At 32.7% G+C, this 19646-nt stretch overlaps 5 long non-coding RNA genes across 5 annotated transcripts; all 5 read left to right on the top strand.

Moving 5' to 3' along the window:
- Positions 1-211: 211 nt before the first annotated feature.
- Positions 212-2503, top strand: LOC121126484 (uncharacterized). Its single transcript, XR_011782258.1, has 3 exons — positions 212-667; positions 718-1182; positions 1412-2503. It is a non-coding gene; the product is annotated as an uncharacterized lncRNA (long non-coding RNA).
- A 1569-nt stretch (positions 2504-4072) lies between these two features.
- On the top strand, positions 4073-5226 carry LOC121126493 (uncharacterized). Its single transcript, XR_005866946.2, has 3 exons — positions 4073-4211; positions 4262-4726; positions 4956-5226. It is a non-coding gene; the product is annotated as an uncharacterized lncRNA (long non-coding RNA).
- Positions 5227-7188: 1962 nt separating this feature from the next.
- On the top strand, positions 7189-9584 carry LOC121126486 (uncharacterized). Its single transcript, XR_011782256.1, has 3 exons — positions 7189-7750; positions 7801-8265; positions 8494-9584. It is a non-coding gene; the product is annotated as an uncharacterized lncRNA (long non-coding RNA).
- Positions 9585-10729: 1145 nt separating this feature from the next.
- On the top strand, positions 10730-13123 carry LOC121126485 (uncharacterized). Its single transcript, XR_011782255.1, has 3 exons — positions 10730-11291; positions 11342-11806; positions 12035-13123. It is a non-coding gene; the product is annotated as an uncharacterized lncRNA (long non-coding RNA).
- A 1258-nt stretch (positions 13124-14381) lies between these two features.
- Positions 14382-15970, top strand: LOC121126504 (uncharacterized). Its single transcript, XR_005866954.2, has 3 exons — positions 14382-14836; positions 14887-15351; positions 15581-15970. It is a non-coding gene; the product is annotated as an uncharacterized lncRNA (long non-coding RNA).
- Positions 15971-19646: the final 3676 nt, after the last annotated feature.

Here is a 19646-nt window from a genome sequence, read left to right as displayed (position 1 = left end):
TTTACAGTATATATCATTTCATGAACCTTGGAGAAGACTTCTTGTATCTGGAGTATATGACAAGGAGTCGGATCTTGGTTAAAGTCTTTTTCATTTAAGACTCCACCATCCTCCCGACGGAAGTAAGTTTGAAGCATTCATGAAACCGATGAGAGGATATCTCAGTTTATTTCTTGCAGAATAAATTGGCCAGGGATTGTTTTGATAAATTTGTAAAGATGAATGATGTGGAGAATGTTGAATGAAAGCGCGCGGGAGTCGGTCAACATATTTTTTCAAACAATTCTTGAGTTGATGGATTCCATTACATTGTCTAAGTTCAATCTTTCTATTTGTCTCTTGACAAGATGGGTTGTGGTGATTTCTATGTTCGTAAAAGCTTCCAGAGCAATAAAGAAGGGGGTCGGAGGACAAAGGCTTTTTTCCTTGGACTTGACATTAAATAAAATCTTTTTGTCTCTGAGATGAAGCTCCCTTTGAGCTAGGAGTAGGGCAACAGAGTTCAAGCCTGCTGTCCTGAAAAATGCATCCTTACTGCTCAATCTGCTATTATAATTAAGTACTTACTTGGATTGAAGGAGTATTTAAAGATGTTTTTGGAGTTGGACTAAATGGAATCTCTATGGAAAAAGGTTTTTATTTAATTTTTGGAATCTGTTGAGGTAAGGTGAGTGTTCTTATCAATGTTAATATTTGTATTTAATACATACTTTCTAGATAAAGAAGTGGAACCCACTTAATTAATTGGTTTATTTATCTGGGTTTTCTGGAAGTTAATGTATGTAGAGTTCTGAATTTTTTAATAAAATTTGATCGTTTATCATCAGCGTGCAAGAGGTATTTCAAGGTCTTATTTCCAGGTTCCATGTTTTTTATCGTTGTATTTGATGTTATTTCCTTCGACAGGCCATTGATAATGTTAATGAGAGTATATCTCCCATACTTGCTCCTCAGAGAATATGAAATTTCACGAATGAACACGGTATATCTATTCTTGATGAGGAGTTTTATCTTTAGCATCAAAGCTAGTAGTGAACACTTACTTATAAGATCTGGAACGAATCCTATTTTGAAAATATTATAGAAGACCTTTTCAGGAATGGGTCCTAGTGGAGTACCTAAAAACATTCGAAAGGTAGCCCGAAAAGCCCTGGAGATTTCAATTGACTATCATATTCTCAGGTAAAACTTAAAATATTTTCCATATTAGAACCACCCAAATATTTTCTTTCCTCCCTTGAAAATTCCATGTTGAGAAAGTCTTTTCGACTTTGCTCGAATCTTTGCTAAGATGGCAATAGTAACAAAATTCCCATAACCTTTTCACGAGCAATCCCACCAGCTGATTAGTTTACTATATAATCAAAAAAACTTTATGCAATATTTTTATCCTTATAATATTTTTTTACAGCTCTTTGAATATTTTGGAGGATTTGCATGCTATTTATCGAAATTCCTCTATGTGACATTCCTTATTGGCTTGAGCGTAAATAAAGGTAAGACTCATGAGTTTTTGAATTTATTGTAGGCTACTTTGATTATTATATTCGATTCAAATAATTTTACAAATATAGGTAATCTTATAGGTTTTGAAACTGCTAGAGGCATTTACTTATTGATGAATAACAATACATACATGTAAGAGCTTTTGAATACAAATTAATGGATGTTTTAAGAATTTTCTAAAGTAATGAAGTGTCTCAAAAGTTGAAAAAAAAAATATTCTAAAAGGCTCTTGTATATTCAGATATTGAAACTCTGAAATAGTTCAAGTTGGAATAAAGAGCACCTGAGATGATACCCCCAAATGCATACAAAACCGAGTTAACAATTAGACCCTCGAGTCGGAGTTTCAATCAGTCAATGTTTCATTCTTCAGTAGTTAACACCACTAAAGCCATGCCTCCAGTTCCAAATAATAAAGTTGTTAAAAGCAAGAAATTTCATGTTGGTAGATATAAGAAAAGACAGCATAGACGTCGGGAATTCGCATCAAGTAAATACAACACCGATAACCGACTACAAAGAACCTCTTTATATTCATCCCCTTCAACATTGTCGACACTTGGATCGGATATTAATTGGCTAAAAAATGGAATGGATACAAATCCGCGAAAGAGCCATCCCAGTCCTTGTCTGAGCAAAAGGCGAAATCTGAAACAACAACTGAGAAGAAATCCAAGAGTTGGGCGGAATGGAAAGAAAAGGGAAATGTAGAAATCGAAATAAAGACATGCAGATCCCCTGCCATAAAATTTGATACTCCACTCTATGAACTACAATCTCCAAAAGATATTCCCTTTTTTGATCTCTCATCTAATGAAGAGAATTGGAGAGAATTTAAGACTCTGAAGGGGAAATGCAACAATGACATAATAACAAGAATTCCTTTAGTAAAGAATCTTGTTCCATCCTGTCATGACGCTACTGTAAATGACATATACAATTTGAACGGTAGTATCCAATGTGGTGTTTGTGGGATTCGTTTTTCACTTGAGGAAAGAAAAAAGAATATGCTCAGCATTTAGACTTTCATTACGTCAATAAAATGAATAGCAAAAATGCTTGGAACACATGTAGATGGTATCCTACTCTTGAGTCAATAAAGAAAAATGACTCCAATATTCTAACCTCCGATTTGAATTCTCCAAATCCTAATAAGGCCTTGACCAATGAAAAACAATATTTGGGAAATTGGGAAGCTCCTTCAAGACATTGTGAGCTTTGTCTTGAACAATTTGAGCAAGAATATTTAGATGGAGACAATGAAGGTTGGCACTTTGTAAATGCTATTGTAACTAAGGATGGAAAGAGTACTGTTCATCCAGGATGTTTGTCATAATATTTATTGATCATTGTCTACCTCAAGAATAACTGTGATAATATTTTATTTCAAATAATTTTATATTTGTATTCTTTAATGATATTTCAATGAAATAAAATCTATTTTAAGAAATTAAAAAATGAGCTTTAATAGAAGTTTACTGCGTACAATAAGGAAGCAGAGATTCCCTTTTTTTAAAGTCTAGTTCGAGAACGATTAATGTAAATATTGTTATCAAATACTCTTTTCTCGTTTAAAATCAATGTTGATGTGATTGAAAATATCAGAAATTACAAATTAAAGCAAGTTATGGACTGAAATCATCATCATTCTTATAAAATGGTTTTATAAGGAAATGCAAGTAACTATTTTTTAATGCAAGCAAAATTACATTTGGAAATTGAAATTGCTCAATCTGACGATATTATAACATTAGACAACTGTCAACTTAAAGACTGTTGAGCGACCTCTTAAAGCTTTTACTAAATTGTTTACCAAAATAATAATTTTTAATAAGAATCTAAAAAAAATGTAATTTTGAATTAAATTTCAAGTCAGCAGTAAAATGTAAAATTGTGTGTGTGACCGTGTCAAAAGATAACAAAAGAGAGAGAAAAAACAATAGAGCAATTTGACTTGGCTTTGCAGAGGAAGAGCAATGAACATTCAAGACCTCTTAAACAACTAAACACATACTTTTAGAGCCCCGAAATTCATATTTTACAGTATATATCATTTCATGAACCTTGGAGAAGACTTCTTGTATCTGGAGTATATGACAAGGAGTCGGATCTTGGTTAAAGTCTTTTTTCATTTAAGACTCCACCATCCTCCCGACGGAAGTAAGTTTGAAGCATTCATGAAACCGATGAGAGGATATCTCAGTTTATTTCTTGCAGAATAAATTGGCCAGGGATTGTTTTTGATAAATTTGTAAAGATGAATGATGTGGAGAATGTTGAATGAAAGCGCGCGGGAGTCGGTCAACATATTTTTTCAAACAATTCTTGAGTTGATGGATTCCATTACATTGTCTAAGTTCAATCTTTCTATTTGTCTCTTGACAAGATGGGTTGTGGTGATTTCTATGTTCGTAAAAGCTTCCAGAGCAATAAAGAAGGGGGTCGGAGGACAAAGGCTTTTTTCCTTGGACTTGACATTAAATAAAATCTTTTTGTCTCTGAGATGAAGCTCCCTTTGAGCTAGGAGTAGGGCAACAGAGTTCAAGCCTGCTGTCCTGAAAATGCATCCTTACTGCTCAATCTGCTATTATAATTAAGTACTTACTTGGATTGAAGGAGTATTTAAAGATGTTTTTGGAGTTGGACTAAATGGAATCTCTATGGAAAAAGGTTTTTATTTAATTTTTGGAATCTGTTGAGGTAAGGTGAGTGTTCTTATCAATGTTAATATTTGTATTTAATACATACTTTCTAGATAAAGAAGTGGAACCCACTTAATTAATTGGTTTATTTATCTGGGTTTTCTGGAAGTTAATGTATGTAGAGTTCTGAATTTTTTAATAAAATTTGATCGTTTATCATCAGCGTGCAAGAGGTATTTCAAGGTCTTATTTCCAGGTTCCATGTTTTTTATCGTTGTATTTGATGTTATTTCCTTCGACAGGCCATTGATAATGTTAATGAGAGTATATCTCCCATACTTGCTCCTCAGAGAATATGAAATTTCACGAATGAACACGGTATATCTATTCTTGATGAGGAGTTTTATCTTTAGCATCAAAGCTAGTAGTGAACACTTACTTATAAGATCTGGAACGAATCCTATTTTGAAAATATTATAGAAGACCTTTTCAGGAATGGGTCCTAGTGGAGTACCTAAAAACATTCGAAAGGTAGCCCGAAAAGCCCTGGAGATTTCAATTGACTATCATATTCTCAGGTAAAACTTAAAATATTTTCCATATTAGAACCACCCAAATATTTTCTTTCCTCCCTTGAAAATTCCATGTTGAGAAAGTCTTTTCGACTTTGCTCGAATCTTTGCTAAGATGGCAATAGTAACAAAATTCCCATAACCTTTTCACGAGCAATCCCACCAGCTGATTAGTTTACTATATAATCAAAAAAACTTTATGCAATATTTTTATCCTTATAATATTTTTTTACAGCTCTTTGAATATTTTGGAGGATTTGCATGCTATTTATCGAAATTCCTCTATGTGACATTCCTTATTGGCTTGAGCGTAAATAAAGGTAAGACTCATGAGTTTTTGAATTTATTGTAGGCTACTTTGATTATTATATTCGATTCAAATAATTTTACAAATATAGGTAATCTTATAGGTTTTGAAACTGCTAGAGGCATTTACTTATTGATGAATAACAATACATACATGTAAGAGCTTTTGAATACAAATTAATGGATGTTTTAAGAATTTTCTAAAGTAATGAAGTGTCTCAAAAGTTGAAAAAAATATTCTAAAAGGCTCTTGTATATTCAGATATTGAAACTCTGAAATAGTTCAAGTTGGAATAAAGAGCACCTGAGATGATACCCCCAAATGCATACAAAACCGAGTTAACAATTAGACCCTCGAGTCGGAGTTTCAATCAGTCAATGTTTCATTCTTCAGTAGTTAACACCACTAAAGCCATGCCTCCAGTTCCAAATAATAAAGTTGTTAAAAGCAAGAAATTTCATGTTGGTAGATATAAGAAAAGACAGCATAGACGTCGGGAATTCGCATCAAGTAAATACAACACCGATAACCGACTACAAAGAACCTCTTTATATTCATCCCCTTCAACATTGTCGACACTTGGATCGGATATTAATTGGCTAAAAAATGGAATGGATACAAATCCGCGAAAGAGCCATCCCAGTCCTTGTCTGAGCAAAAGGCGAAATCTGAAACAACAACTGAGAAGAAATCCAAGAGTTGGGCGGAATGGAAAGAAAAGGGAAATGTAGAAATCGAAATAAAGACATGCAGATCCCCTGCCATAAAATTTGATACTCCACTCTATGAACTACAATCTCCAAAAGATATTCCCTTTTTGATCTCTCATCTAATGAAGAGAATTGGAGAGAATTTAAGACTCTGAAGGGGAAATGCAACAATGACATAATAACAAGAATTCCTTTAGTAAAGAATCTTGTTCCATCCTGTCATGACGCTACTGTAAATGACATATACAATTTGAACGGTAGTATCCAATGTGGTGTTTGTGGGATTCGTTTTTCACTTGAGGAAAGAAAAAAAAATATGCTCAGCATTTAGACTTTCATTACGTCAATAAAATGAATAGCAAAAATGCTTGGAACACATGTAGATGGTATCCTACTCTTGAGTCAATAAAGAAAAATGACTCCAATATTCTAACCTCCGATTTGAATTCTCCAAATCCTAATAAGGCCTTGACCAATGAAAAACAATATTTGGGAAATTGGGAAGCTCCTTCAAGACATTGTGAGCTTTGTCTTGAACAATTTGAGCAAGAATATTTAGATGGAGACAATGAAGGTTGGCACTTTGTAAATGCTATTGTAACTAAGGATGGAAAGAGTACTGTTCATCCAGGATGTTTGTCATAATATTTATTGATCATTGTCTACCTCAAGAATAACTGTGATAATATTTTATTTCAAATAATTTTATATTTGTATTCTTTAATGATATTTCAATGAAATAAAATCTATTTTAAGAAATTAAAAAATGAGCTTTAATAGAAGTTTACTGCGTACAATAAGGAAGCAGAGATTCCCTTTTTTTAAAGTCTAGTTCGAGAACGATTAATGTAAATATTGTTATCAAATACTCTTTTCTCGTTTAAAATCAATGTTGATGTGATTGAAAATATCAGAAATTACAAATTAAAGCAAGTTATGGACTGAAATCATCATCATTCTTATAAAATGGTTTTATAAGGAAATGCAAGTAACTATTTTTTAATGCAAGCAAAATTACATTTGGAAATTGAAATTGCTCAATCTGACGATATTATAACATTAGACAACTGTCAACTTAAAGACTGTTGAGCGACCTCTTAAAGCTTTTACTAAATTGTTTACCAAAATAATAATTTTTAATAAGAATCTAAAAAAATGTAATTTTGAATTAAATTTCAAGTCAGCAGTAAAATGTAAAATTGTGTGTGTGACCGTGTCAAAAGATAACAAAAGAGAGAGAAAAAACAATAGAGCAATTTGACTTGGCTTTGCAGAGGAAGAGCAATGAACATTCAAGACCTCTTAAACAACTAAACACATACTTTTAGAGCCCCGAAATTCATATTTTACAGTATATATCATTTCATGAACCTTGGAGAAGACTTCTTGTATCTGGAGTATATGACAAGGAGTCGGATCTTGGTTAAAGTCTTTTTCATTTAAGACTCCACCATCCTCCCGACGGAAGTAAGTTTGAAGCATTCATGAAACCGATGAGAGGATATCTCAGTTTATTTCTTGCAGAATAAATTGGCCAGGGATTGTTTTTGATAAATTTGTAAAGATGAATGATGTGGAGAATGTTGAATGAAAGCGCGCGGGAGTCGGTCAACATATTTTTTCAAACAATTCTTGAGTTGATGGATTCCATTACATTGTCTAAGTTCAATCTTTCTATTTGTCTCTTGACAAGATGGGTTGTGGTGATTTCTATGTTCGTAAAAGCTTCCAGAGCAATAAAGAAGGGGGTCGGAGGACAAAGGCTTTTTTCCTTGGACTTGACATTAAATAAAATCTTTTTGTCTCTGAGATGAAGCTCCCTTTGAGCTAGGAGTAGGGCAACAGAGTTCAAGCCTGCTGTCCTGAAAAATGCATCCTTACTGCTCAATCTGCTATTATAATTAAGTACTTACTTGGATTGAAGGAGTATTTAAAGATGTTTTTGGAGTTGGACTAAATGGAATCTCTATGGAAAAAGGTTTTTATTTAATTTTTGGAATCTGTTGAGGTAAGGTGAGTGTTCTTATCAATGTTAATATTTGTATTTAATACATACTTTCTAGATAAAGAAGTGGAACCCACTTAATTAATTGGTTTATTTATCTGGGTTTTCTGGAAGTTAATGTATGTAGAGTTCTGAATTTTTTAATAAAATTTGATCGTTTATCATCAGCGTGCAAGAGGTATTTCAAGGTCTTATTTCCAGGTTCCATGTTTTTTATCGTTGTATTTGATGTTATTTCCTTCGACAGGCCATTGATAATGTTAATGAGAGTATATCTCCCATACTTGCTCCTCAGAGAATATGAAATTTCACGAATGAACACGGTATATCTATTCTTGATGAGGAGTTTTATCTTTAGCATCAAAGCTAGTAGTGAACACTTACTTATAAGATCTGGAACGAATCCTATTTTGAAAATATTATAGAAGACCTTTTCAGGAATGGGTCCTAGTGGAGTACCTAAAAACATTCGAAAGGTAGCCCGAAAAGCCCTGGAGATTTCAATTGACTATCATATTCTCAGGTAAAACTTAAAATATTTTCCATATTAGAACCACCCAAATATTTTCTTTCCTCCCTTGAAAATTCCATGTTGAGAAAGTCTTTTCGACTTTGCTCGAATCTTTGCTAAGATGGCAATAGTAACAAAATTCCCATAACCTTTTCACGAGCAATCCCACCAGCTGATTAGTTTACTATATAATCAAAAAACTTTATGCAATATTTTTATCCTTATAATATTTTTTTACAGCTCTTTGAATATTTTGGAGGATTTGCATGCTATTTATCGAAATTCCTCTATGTGACATTCCTTATTGGCTTGAGCGTAAATAAAGGTAAGACTCATGAGTTTTTGAATTTATTGTAGGCTACTTTGATTATTATATTCGATTCAAATAATTTTACAAATATAGGTAATCTTATAGGTTTTGAAACTGCTAGAGGCATTTACTTATTGATGAATAACAATACATACATGTAAGAGCTTTTGAATACAAATTAATGGATGTTTTAAGAATTTTCTAAAGTAATGAAGTGTCTCAAAAGTTGAAAAAAAAATATTCTAAAAGGCTCTTGTATATTCAGATATTGAAACTCTGAAATAGTTCAAGTTGGAATAAAGAGCACCTGAGATGATACCCCCAAATGCATACAAAACCGAGTTAACAATTAGACCCTCGAGTCGGAGTTTCAATCAGTCAATGTTTCATTCTTCAGTAGTTAACACCACTAAAGCCATGCCTCCAGTTCCAAATAATAAAGTTGTTAAAAGCAAGAAATTTCATGTTGGTAGATATAAGAAAAGACAGCATAGACGTCGGGAATTCGCATCAAGTAAATACAACACCGATAACCGACTACAAAGAACCTCTTTATATTCATCCCCTTCAACATTGTCGACACTTGGATCGGATATTAATTGGCTAAAAAATGGAATGGATACAAATCCGCGAAAGAGCCATCCCAGTCCTTGTCTGAGCAAAAGGCGAAATCTGAAACAACAACTGAGAAGAAATCCAAGAGTTGGGCGGAATGGAAAGAAAAGGGAAATGTAGAAATCGAAATAAAGACATGCAGATCCCCTGCCATAAAATTTGATACTCCACTCTATGAACTACAATCTCCAAAAGATATTCCCTTTTTTGATCTCTCATCTAATGAAGAGAATTGGAGAGAATTTAAGACTCTGAAGGGGAAATGCAACAATGACATAATAACAAGAATTCCTTTAGTAAAGAATCTTGTTCCATCCTGTCATGACGCTACTGTAAATGACATATACAATTTGAACGGTAGTATCCAATGTGGTGTTTGTGGGATTCGTTTTTCACTTGAGGAAAGAAAAAAGAATATGCTCAGCATTTAGACTTTCATTACGTCAATAAAATGAATAGCAAAAATGCTTGGAACACATGTAGATGGTATCCTACTCTTGAGTCAATAAAGAAAAATGACTCCAATATTCTAACCTCCGATTTGAATTCTCCAAATCCTAATAAGGCCTTGACCAATGAAAAACAATATTTGGGAAATTGGGAAGCTCCTTCAAGACATTGTGAGCTTTGTCTTGAACAATTTGAGCAAGAATATTTAGATGGAGACAATGAAGGTTGGCACTTTGTAAATGCTATTGTAACTAAGGATGGAAAGAGTACTGTTCATCCAGGATGTTTGTCATAATATTTATTGATCATTGTCTACCTCAAGAATAACTGTGATAATATTTTATTTCAAATAATTTTATATTTGTATTCTTTAATGATATTTCAATGAAATAAAATCTATTTTAAGAAATTAAAAAATGAGCTTTAATAGAAGTTTACTGCGTACAATAAGGAAGCAGAGATTCCCTTTTTTTAAAGTCTAGTTCGAGAACGATTAATGTAAATATTGTTATCAAATACTCTTTTCTCGTTTAAAATCAATGTTGATGTGATTGAAAATATCAGAAATTACAAATTAAAGCAAGTTATGGACTGAAATCATCATCATTCTTATAAAATGGTTTTATAAGGAAATGCAAGTAACTATTTTTTAATGCAAGCAAAATTACATTTGGAAATTGAAATTGCTCAATCTGACGATATTATAACATTAGACAACTGTCAACTTAAAGACTGTTGAGCGACCTCTTAAAGCTTTTACTAAATTGTTTACCAAAATAATAATTTTTAATAAGAATCTAAAAAAATGTAATTTTGAATTAAATTTCAAGTCAGCAGTAAAATGTAAAATTGTGTGTGTGACCGTGTCAAAAGATAACAAAAGAGAGAGAAAAAACAATAGAGCAATTTGACTTGGCTTTGCAGAGGAAGAGCAATGAACATTCAAGACCTCTTAAACAACTAAACACATACTTTTAGAGCCCCGAAATTCATATTTTACAGTATATATCATTTCATGAACCTTGGAGAAGACTTCTTGTATCTGGAGTATATGACAAGGAGTCGGATCTTGGTTAAAGTCTTTTTCATTTAAGACTCCACCATCCTCCCGACGGAAGTAAGTTTGAAGCATTCATGAAACCGATGAGAGGATATCTCAGTTTATTTCTTGCAGAATAAATTGGCCAGGGATTGTTTTTGATAAATTTGTAAAGATGAATGATGTGGAGAATGTTGAATGAAAGCGCGCGGGAGTCGGTCAACATATTTTTTCAAACAATTCTTGAGTTGATGGATTCCATTACATTGTCTAAGTTCAATCTTTCTATTTGTCTCTTGACAAGATGGGTTGTGGTGATTTCTATGTTCGTAAAAGCTTCCAGAGCAATAAAGAAGGGGGTCGGAGGACAAAGGCTTTTTTCCTTGGACTTGACATTAAATAAAATCTTTTTGTCTCTGAGATGAAGCTCCCTTTGAGCTAGGAGTAGGGCAACAGAGTTCAAGCCTGCTGTCCTGAAAAATGCATCCTTACTGCTCAATCTGCTATTATAATTAAGTACTTACTTGGATTGAAGGAGTATTTAAAGATGTTTTTGGAGTTGGACTAAATGGAATCTCTATGGAAAAAGGTTTTTATTTAATTTTTGGAATCTGTTGAGGTAAGGTGAGTGTTCTTATCAATGTTAATATTTGTATTTAATACATACTTTCTAGATAAAGAAGTGGAACCCACTTAATTAATTGGTTTATTTATCTGGGTTTTCTGGAAGTTAATGTATGTAGAGTTCTGAATTTTTTAATAAAATTTGATCGTTTATCATCAGCGTGCAAGAGGTATTTCAAGGTCTTATTTCCAGGTTCCATGTTTTTTATCGTTGTATTTGATGTTATTTCCTTCGACAGGCCATTGATAATGTTAATGAGAGTATATCTCCCATACTTGCTCCTCAGAGAATATGAAATTTCACGAATGAACACGGTATATCTATTCTTGATGAGGAGTTTTATCTTTAGCATCAAAGCTAGTAGTGAACACTTACTTATAAGATCTGGAACGAATCCTATTTTGAAAATATTATAGAAGACCTTTTCAGGAATGGGTCCTAGTGGAGTACCTAAAAACATTCGAAAGGTAGCCCGAAAAGCCCTGGAGATTTCAATTGACTATCATATTCTCAGGTAAAACTTAAAATATTTTCCATATTAGAACCACCCAAATATTTTCTTTCCTCCCTTGAAAATTCCATGTTGAGAAAGTCTTTTCGACTTTGCTCGAATCTTTGCTAAGATGGCAATAGTAACAAAATTCCCATAACCTTTTCACGAGCAATCCCACCAGCTGATTAGTTTACTATATAATCAAAAAAACTTTATGCAATATTTTTATCCTTATAATATTTTTTACAGCTCTTTGAATATTTTGGAGGATTTGCATGCTATTTATCGAAATTCCTCTATGTGACATTCCTTATTGGCTTGAGCGTAAATAAAGGTAAGACTCATGAGTTTTTGAATTTATTGTAGGCTACTTTGATTATTATATTCGATTCAAATAATTTTACAAATATAGGTAATCTTATAGGTTTTGAAACTGCTAGAGGCATTTACTTATTGATGAATAACAATACATACATGTAAGAGCTTTTGAATACAAATTAATGGATGTTTTAAGAATTTTCTAAAGTAATGAAGTGTCTCAAAAGTTGAAAAAAAAATATTCTAAAAGGCTCTTGTATATTCAGATATTGAAACTCTGAAATAGTTCAAGTTGGAATAAAGAGCACCTGAGATGATACCCCCAAATGCATACAAAACCGAGTTAACAATTAGACCCTCGAGTCGGAGTTTCAATCAGTCAATGTTTCATTCTTCAGTAGTTAACACCACTAAAGCCATGCCTCCAGTTCCAAATAATAAAGTTGTTAAAAGCAAGAAATTTCATGTTGGTAGATATAAGAAAAGACAGCATAGACGTCGGGAATTCGCATCAAGTAAATACAACACCGATAACCGACTACAAAGAACCTCTTTATATTCATCCCCTTCAACATTGTCGACACTTGGATCGGATATTAATTGGCTAAAAAATGGAATGGATACAAATCCGCGAAAGAGCCATCCCAGTCCTTGTCTGAGCAAAAGGCGAAATCTGAAACAACAACTGAGAAGAAATCCAAGAGTTGGGCGGAATGGAAAGAAAAGGGAAATGTAGAAATCGAAATAAAGACATGCAGATCCCCTGCCATAAAATTTGATACTCCACTCTATGAACTACAATCTCCAAAAGATATTCCCTTTTTTGATCTCTCATCTAATGAAGAGAATTGGAGAGAATTTAAGACTCTGAAGGGGAAATGCAACAATGACATAATAACAAGAATTCCTTTAGTAAAGAATCTTGTTCCATCCTGTCATGACGCTACTGTAAATGACATATACAATTTGAACGGTAGTATCCAATGTGGTGTTTGTGGGATTCGTTTTTCACTTGAGGAAAGAAAAAGAATATGCTCAGCATTTAGACTTTCATTACGTCAATAAAATGAATAGCAAAAATGCTTGGAACACATGTAGATGGTATCCTACTCTTGAGTCAATAAAGAAAAATGACTCCAATATTCTAACCTCCGATTTGAATTCTCCAAATCCTAATAAGGCCTTGACCAATGAAAAACAATATTTGGGAAATTGGGAAGCTCCTTCAAGACATTGTGAGCTTTGTCTTGAACAATTTGAGCAAGAATATTTAGATGGAGACAATGAAGGTTGGCACTTTGTAAATGCTATTGTAACTAAGGATGGAAAGAGTACTGTTCATCCAGGATGTTTGTCATAATATTTATTGATCATTGTCTACCTCAAGAATAACTGTGATAATATTTTATTTCAAATAATTTTATATTTGTATTCTTTAATGATATTTCAATGAAATAAAATCTATTTTAAGAAATTAAAAAATGAGCTTTAATAGAAGTTTACTGCGTACAATAAGGAAGCAGAGATTCCCTTTTTTTTAAAGTCTAGTTCGAGAACGATTAATGTAAATATTGTTATCAAATACTCTTTTCTCGTTTAAAATCAATGTTGATGTGATTGAAAATATCAGAAATTACAAATTAAAGCAAGTTATGGACTGAAATCATCATCATTCTTATAAAATGGTTTTATAAGGAAATGCAAGTAACTATTTTTTAATGCAAGCAAAATTACATTTGGAAATTGAAATTGCTCAATCTGACGATATTATAACATTAGACAACTGTCAACTTAAAGACTGTTGAGCGACCTCTTAAAGCTTTTACTAAATTGTTTACCAAAATAATAATTTTTAATAAGAATCTAAAAAAAATGTAATTTTGAATTAAATTTCAAGTCAGCAGTAAAATGTAAAATTGTGTGTGTGACCGTGTCAAAAGATAACAAAAGAGAGAGAAAAAAACAATAGAGCAATTTGACTTGGTTTTGCAGAGGAAGAGCAATGAACATTCAAGACCTCTTAAACAACTAAACACATACTTTTAGAGCCCCAAAATTCATATTTTACAGTATATATCATTTCATGAACCTTGGAGAAGACTTCTTGTATCTGGAGTATATGACAAGGAGTCGGATCTTGGTTAAAGTCTTTTTTTCATTTAAGACTCCACCATCCTCCCGACGGAAGTAAGTTTGAATCATTCATGAAACCGATGAGAGGATATCTCAGTTTATTTCTTGCAGAATAAATTGGCCAGGGATTGTTTTGGATAAATTTGTAAAGATGAATGATGTGGAGAATGTTGAATGAAAGCGCGCGGGAGTCGGTCAACATATTTTTTCAAACAATTCTTGAGTTGATGGATTCCATTACATTGTCTAAGTTCAATCTTTCTATTTGTCTCTTGACAAGATGGGTTGTGGTGATTTCTATGTTCGTAAAAGCTTCCAGAGCAATAAAGAAGGGGGTCGGAGGACAAAGGCTTTTTTCCTTGGACTTGACATTAAATAAAATCTTTTTGTCTCTGAGATGAAGCTCCCTTTGAGCTAGGAGTAGGGCAACAGAGTTCAAGCCTGCTGTCCTGAAAAATGCATCCTTACTGCTCAATCTGCTATTATAATTAAGTACTTACTTGGATTGAAGGAGTATTTAAAGATGTTTTTGGAGTTGGACTAAATGGAATCTCTATGGAAAAAGGTTTTTATTTAATTTTTGGAATCTGTTGAGGTAAGGTGAGTGTTCTTATCAATGTTAATATTTGTATTTAATACATACTTTCTAGATAAAGAAGTGGAACCCACTTAATTAATTGGTTTATTTATCTGGGTTTTCTGGAAGTTAATGTATGTAGAGTTCTGAATTTTTTAATAAAATTTGATCGTTTATCATCAGCGTGCAAGAGGTATTTCAAGGTCTTATTTCCAGGTTCCATGTTTTTTATCGTTGTATTTGATGTTATTTCCTTCGACAGGCCATTGATAATGTTAATGAGAGTATATCTCCCATACTTGCTCCTCAGAGAATATGAAATTTCACGAATGAACACGGTATATCTATTCTTGATGAGGAGTTTTATCTTTAGCATCAAAGCTAGTAGTGAACACTTACTTATAAGATCTGGAACGAATCCTATTTTGAAAATATTATAGAAGACCTTTTCAGGAATGGGTCCTAGTGGAGTACCTAAAAACATTCGAAAGGTAGCCCGAAAAGCCCTGGAGATTTCAATTGACTATCATATTCTCAGGTAAAACTTAAAATATTTTCCATATTAGAACCACCCAAATATTTTCTTTCCTCCCTTGAAAATTCCATGTTGAGAAAGTCTTTTCGACTTTGCTCGAATCTTTGCTAAGATGGCAATAGTAACAAAATTCCCATAACCTTTTCACGAGCAATCCCACCAGCTGATTAGTTTACTATATAATCAAAAAAACTTTATGCAATATTTTTATCCTTATAATATTTTTTTACAGCTCTTTGAATATTTTGGAGGATTTGCATGCTATTTATCGAAATTCCTCTATGTGACATTCCTTATTGGCTTGAGCGTAAATAAAGGTAAGACTCATGAGTTTTTGAATTTATTGTAGGCTACTTTGATTATTATATTCGATTCAAATAATTTTACAAATATAGGTAATCTTATAGGTTTTGAAACTGCTAGAGGCATTTACTTATTGATGAATAACAATACATACATGTAAGAGCTTTTGAATACAAATTAATGGATGTTTTAAGAATTTTCTAAAGTAATGAAGTGTCTCAAAAGTTGAAAAAAAAATATTCTAAAAGGCTCTTGTATATTCAGATATTGAAACTCTGAAATAGTTCAAGTTGGAATAAAGAGCACCTGAGATGATACCCCAAATGCATACAAAACCGAGTTAACAATTAGACCCTCGAGTCGGAGTTTCAATCAGTCAATGTTTCATTCTTCAGTAGTTAACACCACTAAAGCCATGCCTCCAGTTCCAAATAATAAAGTTGTTAAAAGCAAGAAATTTCATGTTGGTAGATATAAGAAAAGACAGCATAGACGTCGGGAATTCGCATCAAGTAAATACAACACCGATAACCGACTACAAAGAACCTCTTTATATTCATCCCCTTCAACATTGTCGACACTTGGATCGGATATTAATTGGCTAAAAAATGGAATGGATACAAATCCGCGAAAGAGCCATCCCAGTCCTTGTCTGAGCAAAAGGCGAAATCTGAAACAACAACTGAGAAGAAATCCAAGAGTTGGGCGGAATGGAAAGAAAAGGGAAATGTAGAAATCGAAATAAAGACATGCAGATCCCCTGCCATAAAATTTGATACTCCACTCTATGAACTACAATCTCCAAAAGATATTCCCTTTTTTGATCTCTCATCTAATGAAGAGAATTGGAGAGAATTTAAGACTCTGAAGGGGAAATGCAACAATGACATAATAACAAGAATTCCTTTAGTAAAGAATCTTGTTCCATCCTGTCATGACGCTACTGTAAATGACATATACAATTTGAACGGTAGTATCCAATGTGGTGTTTGTGGGATTCGTTTTTCACTTGAGGAAAGAAAAAGAATATGCTCAGCATTTAGACTTTCATTACGTCAATAAAATGAATAGCAAAAATGCTTGGAACACATGTAGATGGTATCCTACTCTTGAGTCAATAAAGAAAAATGACTCCAATATTCTAACCTCCGATTTGAATTCTCCAAATCCTAATAAGGCCTTGACCAATGAAAAACAATATTTGGGAAATTGGGAAGCTCCTTCAAGACATTGTGAGCTTTGTCTTGAACAATTTGAGCAAGAATATTTAGATGGAGACAATGAAGGTTGGCACTTTGTAAATGCTATTGTAACTAAGGATGGAAAGAGTACTGTTCATCCAGGATGTTTGTCATAATATTTATTGATCATTGTCTACCTCAAGAATAACTGTGATAATATTTTATTTCAAATAATTTTATATTTGTATTCTTTAATGATATTTCAATGAAATAAAATCTATTTTAAGAAATTAAAAAATGAGCTTTAATAGAAGTTTACTGCGTACAATAAGGAAGCAGAGATTCCCTTTTTTTAAAGTCTAGTTCGAGAACGATTAATGTAAATATTGTTATCAAATACTCTTTTCTCGTTTAAAATCAATGTTGATGTGATTGAAAATATCAGAAATTACAAATTAAAGCAAGTTATGGACTGAAATCATCATCATTCTTATAAAATGGTTTTATAAGGAAATGCAAGTAACTATTTTTTAATGCAAGCAAAATTACATTTGGAAATTGAAATTGCTCAATCTGACGATATTATAACATTAGACAACTGTCAACTTAAAGACTGTTGAGCGACCTCTTAAAGCTTTTACTAAATTGTTTACCAAAATAATAATTTTTAATAAGAATCTAAATGTAATTTTGAATTAAATTTCAAGTCAGCAGTAAAATGTAAAATTGTGTGTGTGACCGTGTCAAAAGATAACAAAAGAGAGAGAAAAAACAATAGAGCAATTTGACTTGGTTTTGCAGAGGAAGAGCAATGAACATTCAAGACCTCTTAAACAACTAAACACATACTTTTAGAGCCCCGAAATTCATATTTTACAGTATATATCATTTCATGAACCTTGGAGAAGACTTCTTGTATCTGGAGTATATGACAAGGAGTCGGATCTTGGTTAAAGTCTTTTTCATTTAAGACTCCACCATCCTCCCGACGGAAGTAAGTTTGAAGCATTCATGAAACCGATGAGAGGATATCTCAGTTTATTTCTTGCAGAATAAATTGGCCAGGGATTGTTTTTGATAAATTTGTAAAGATGAATGATGTGGAGAATGTTGAATGAAAGCGCGCGGGAGTCGGTCAACATATTTTTTCAAACAATTCTTGAGTTGATGGATTCCATTACATTGTCTAAGTTCAATCTTTCTATTTGTCTCTTGACAAGATGGGTTGTGGTGATTTCTATGTTCGTAAAAGCTTCCAGAGCAATAAAGAAGGGGTCGGAGGACAAAGGCTTTTTTCCTTGGACTTGACATTAAATAAAATCTTTTTGTCTCTGAGATGAAGCTCCCTTTGAGCTAGGAGTAGGGCAACAGAGTTCAAGCCTGCTGTCCTGAAAAATGCATCCTTACTGCTCAATCTGCTATTATAATTAAGTACTTACTTGGATTGAAGGAGTATTTAAAGATGTTTTTGGAGTTGGACTAAATGGAATCTCTATGGAAAAAGGTTTTTATTTAATTTTTGGAATCTGTTGAGGTAAGGTGAGTGTTCTTATCAATGTTAATATTTGTATTTAATACATACTTTCTAGATAAAGAAGTGGAACCCACTTAATTAATTGGTTTATTTATCTGGGTTTTCTGGAAGTTAATGTATGTAGAGTTCTGAATTTTTAATAAAATTTGATCGTTTATCATCAGCGTGCAAGAGGTATTTCAAGGTCTTATTTCCAGGTTCCATGTTTTTTATCGTTGTATTTGATGTTATTTCCTTCGACAGGCCATTGATAATGTTAATGAGAGTATATCTCCCATACTTGCTCCTCAGAGAATATGAAATTTCACGAATGAACACGGTATATCTATTCTTGATGAGGAGTTTTATCTTTAGCATCAAAGCTAGTAGTGAACACTTACTTATAAGATCTGGAACGAATCCTATTTTGAAAATATTATAGAAGACCTTTTCAGGAATGGGTCCTAGTGGAGTACCTAAAAACATTCGAAAGGTAGCCCGAAAAGCCCTGGAGATTTCAATTGACTATCATATTCTCAGGTAAAACTTAAAATATTTTCCATATTAGAACCACCCAAATATTTTCTTTCCTCCCTTGAAAATTCCATGTTGAGAAAGTCTTTTCGACTTTGCTCGAATCTTTGCTAAGATGGCAATAGTAACAAAATTCCCATAACCTTTTCACGAGCAATCCCACCAGCTGATTAGTTTACTATATAATCAAAAAAACTTTATGCAATATTTTTATCCTTATAATATTTTTTTACAGCTCTTTGAATATTTTGGAGGATTTGCATGCTATTTATCGAAATTCCTCTATGTGACATTCCTTATTGGCTTGAGCGTAAATAAAGGTAAGACTCATGAGTTTTTGAATTTATTGTAGGCTACTTTGATTATTATATTCGATTCAAATAATTTTACAAATATAGGTAATCTTATAGGTTTTGAAACTGCTAGAGGCATTTACTTATTGATGAATAACAATACATACATGTAAGAGCTTTTGAATACAAATTAATGGATGTTTTAAGAATTTTCTAAAGTAATGAAGTGTCTCAAAAGTTGAAAAAAAAATATTCTAAAAGGCTCTTGTATATTCAGATATTGAAACTCTGAAATAGTTCAAGTTGGAATAAAGAGCACCTGAGATGATACCCCCAAATGCATACAAAACCGAGTTAACAATTAGACCCTCGAGTCGGAGTTTCAATCAGTCAATGTTTCATTCTTCAGTAGTTAACACCACTAAAGCCATGCCTCCAGTTCCAAATAATAAAGTTGTTAAAAGCAAGAAATTT

This window comes from Lepeophtheirus salmonis, chromosome 11, assembly GCF_016086655.4.
Source record: "Lepeophtheirus salmonis chromosome 11, UVic_Lsal_1.4, whole genome shotgun sequence".
Taxonomy (NCBI): Eukaryota; Metazoa; Arthropoda; class Copepoda; order Siphonostomatoida; family Caligidae; genus Lepeophtheirus; species Lepeophtheirus salmonis.
The sequence above is the reverse complement of the archived record's forward strand: the minus strand, read 5'-3'. Positions and strand labels throughout refer to the sequence as shown.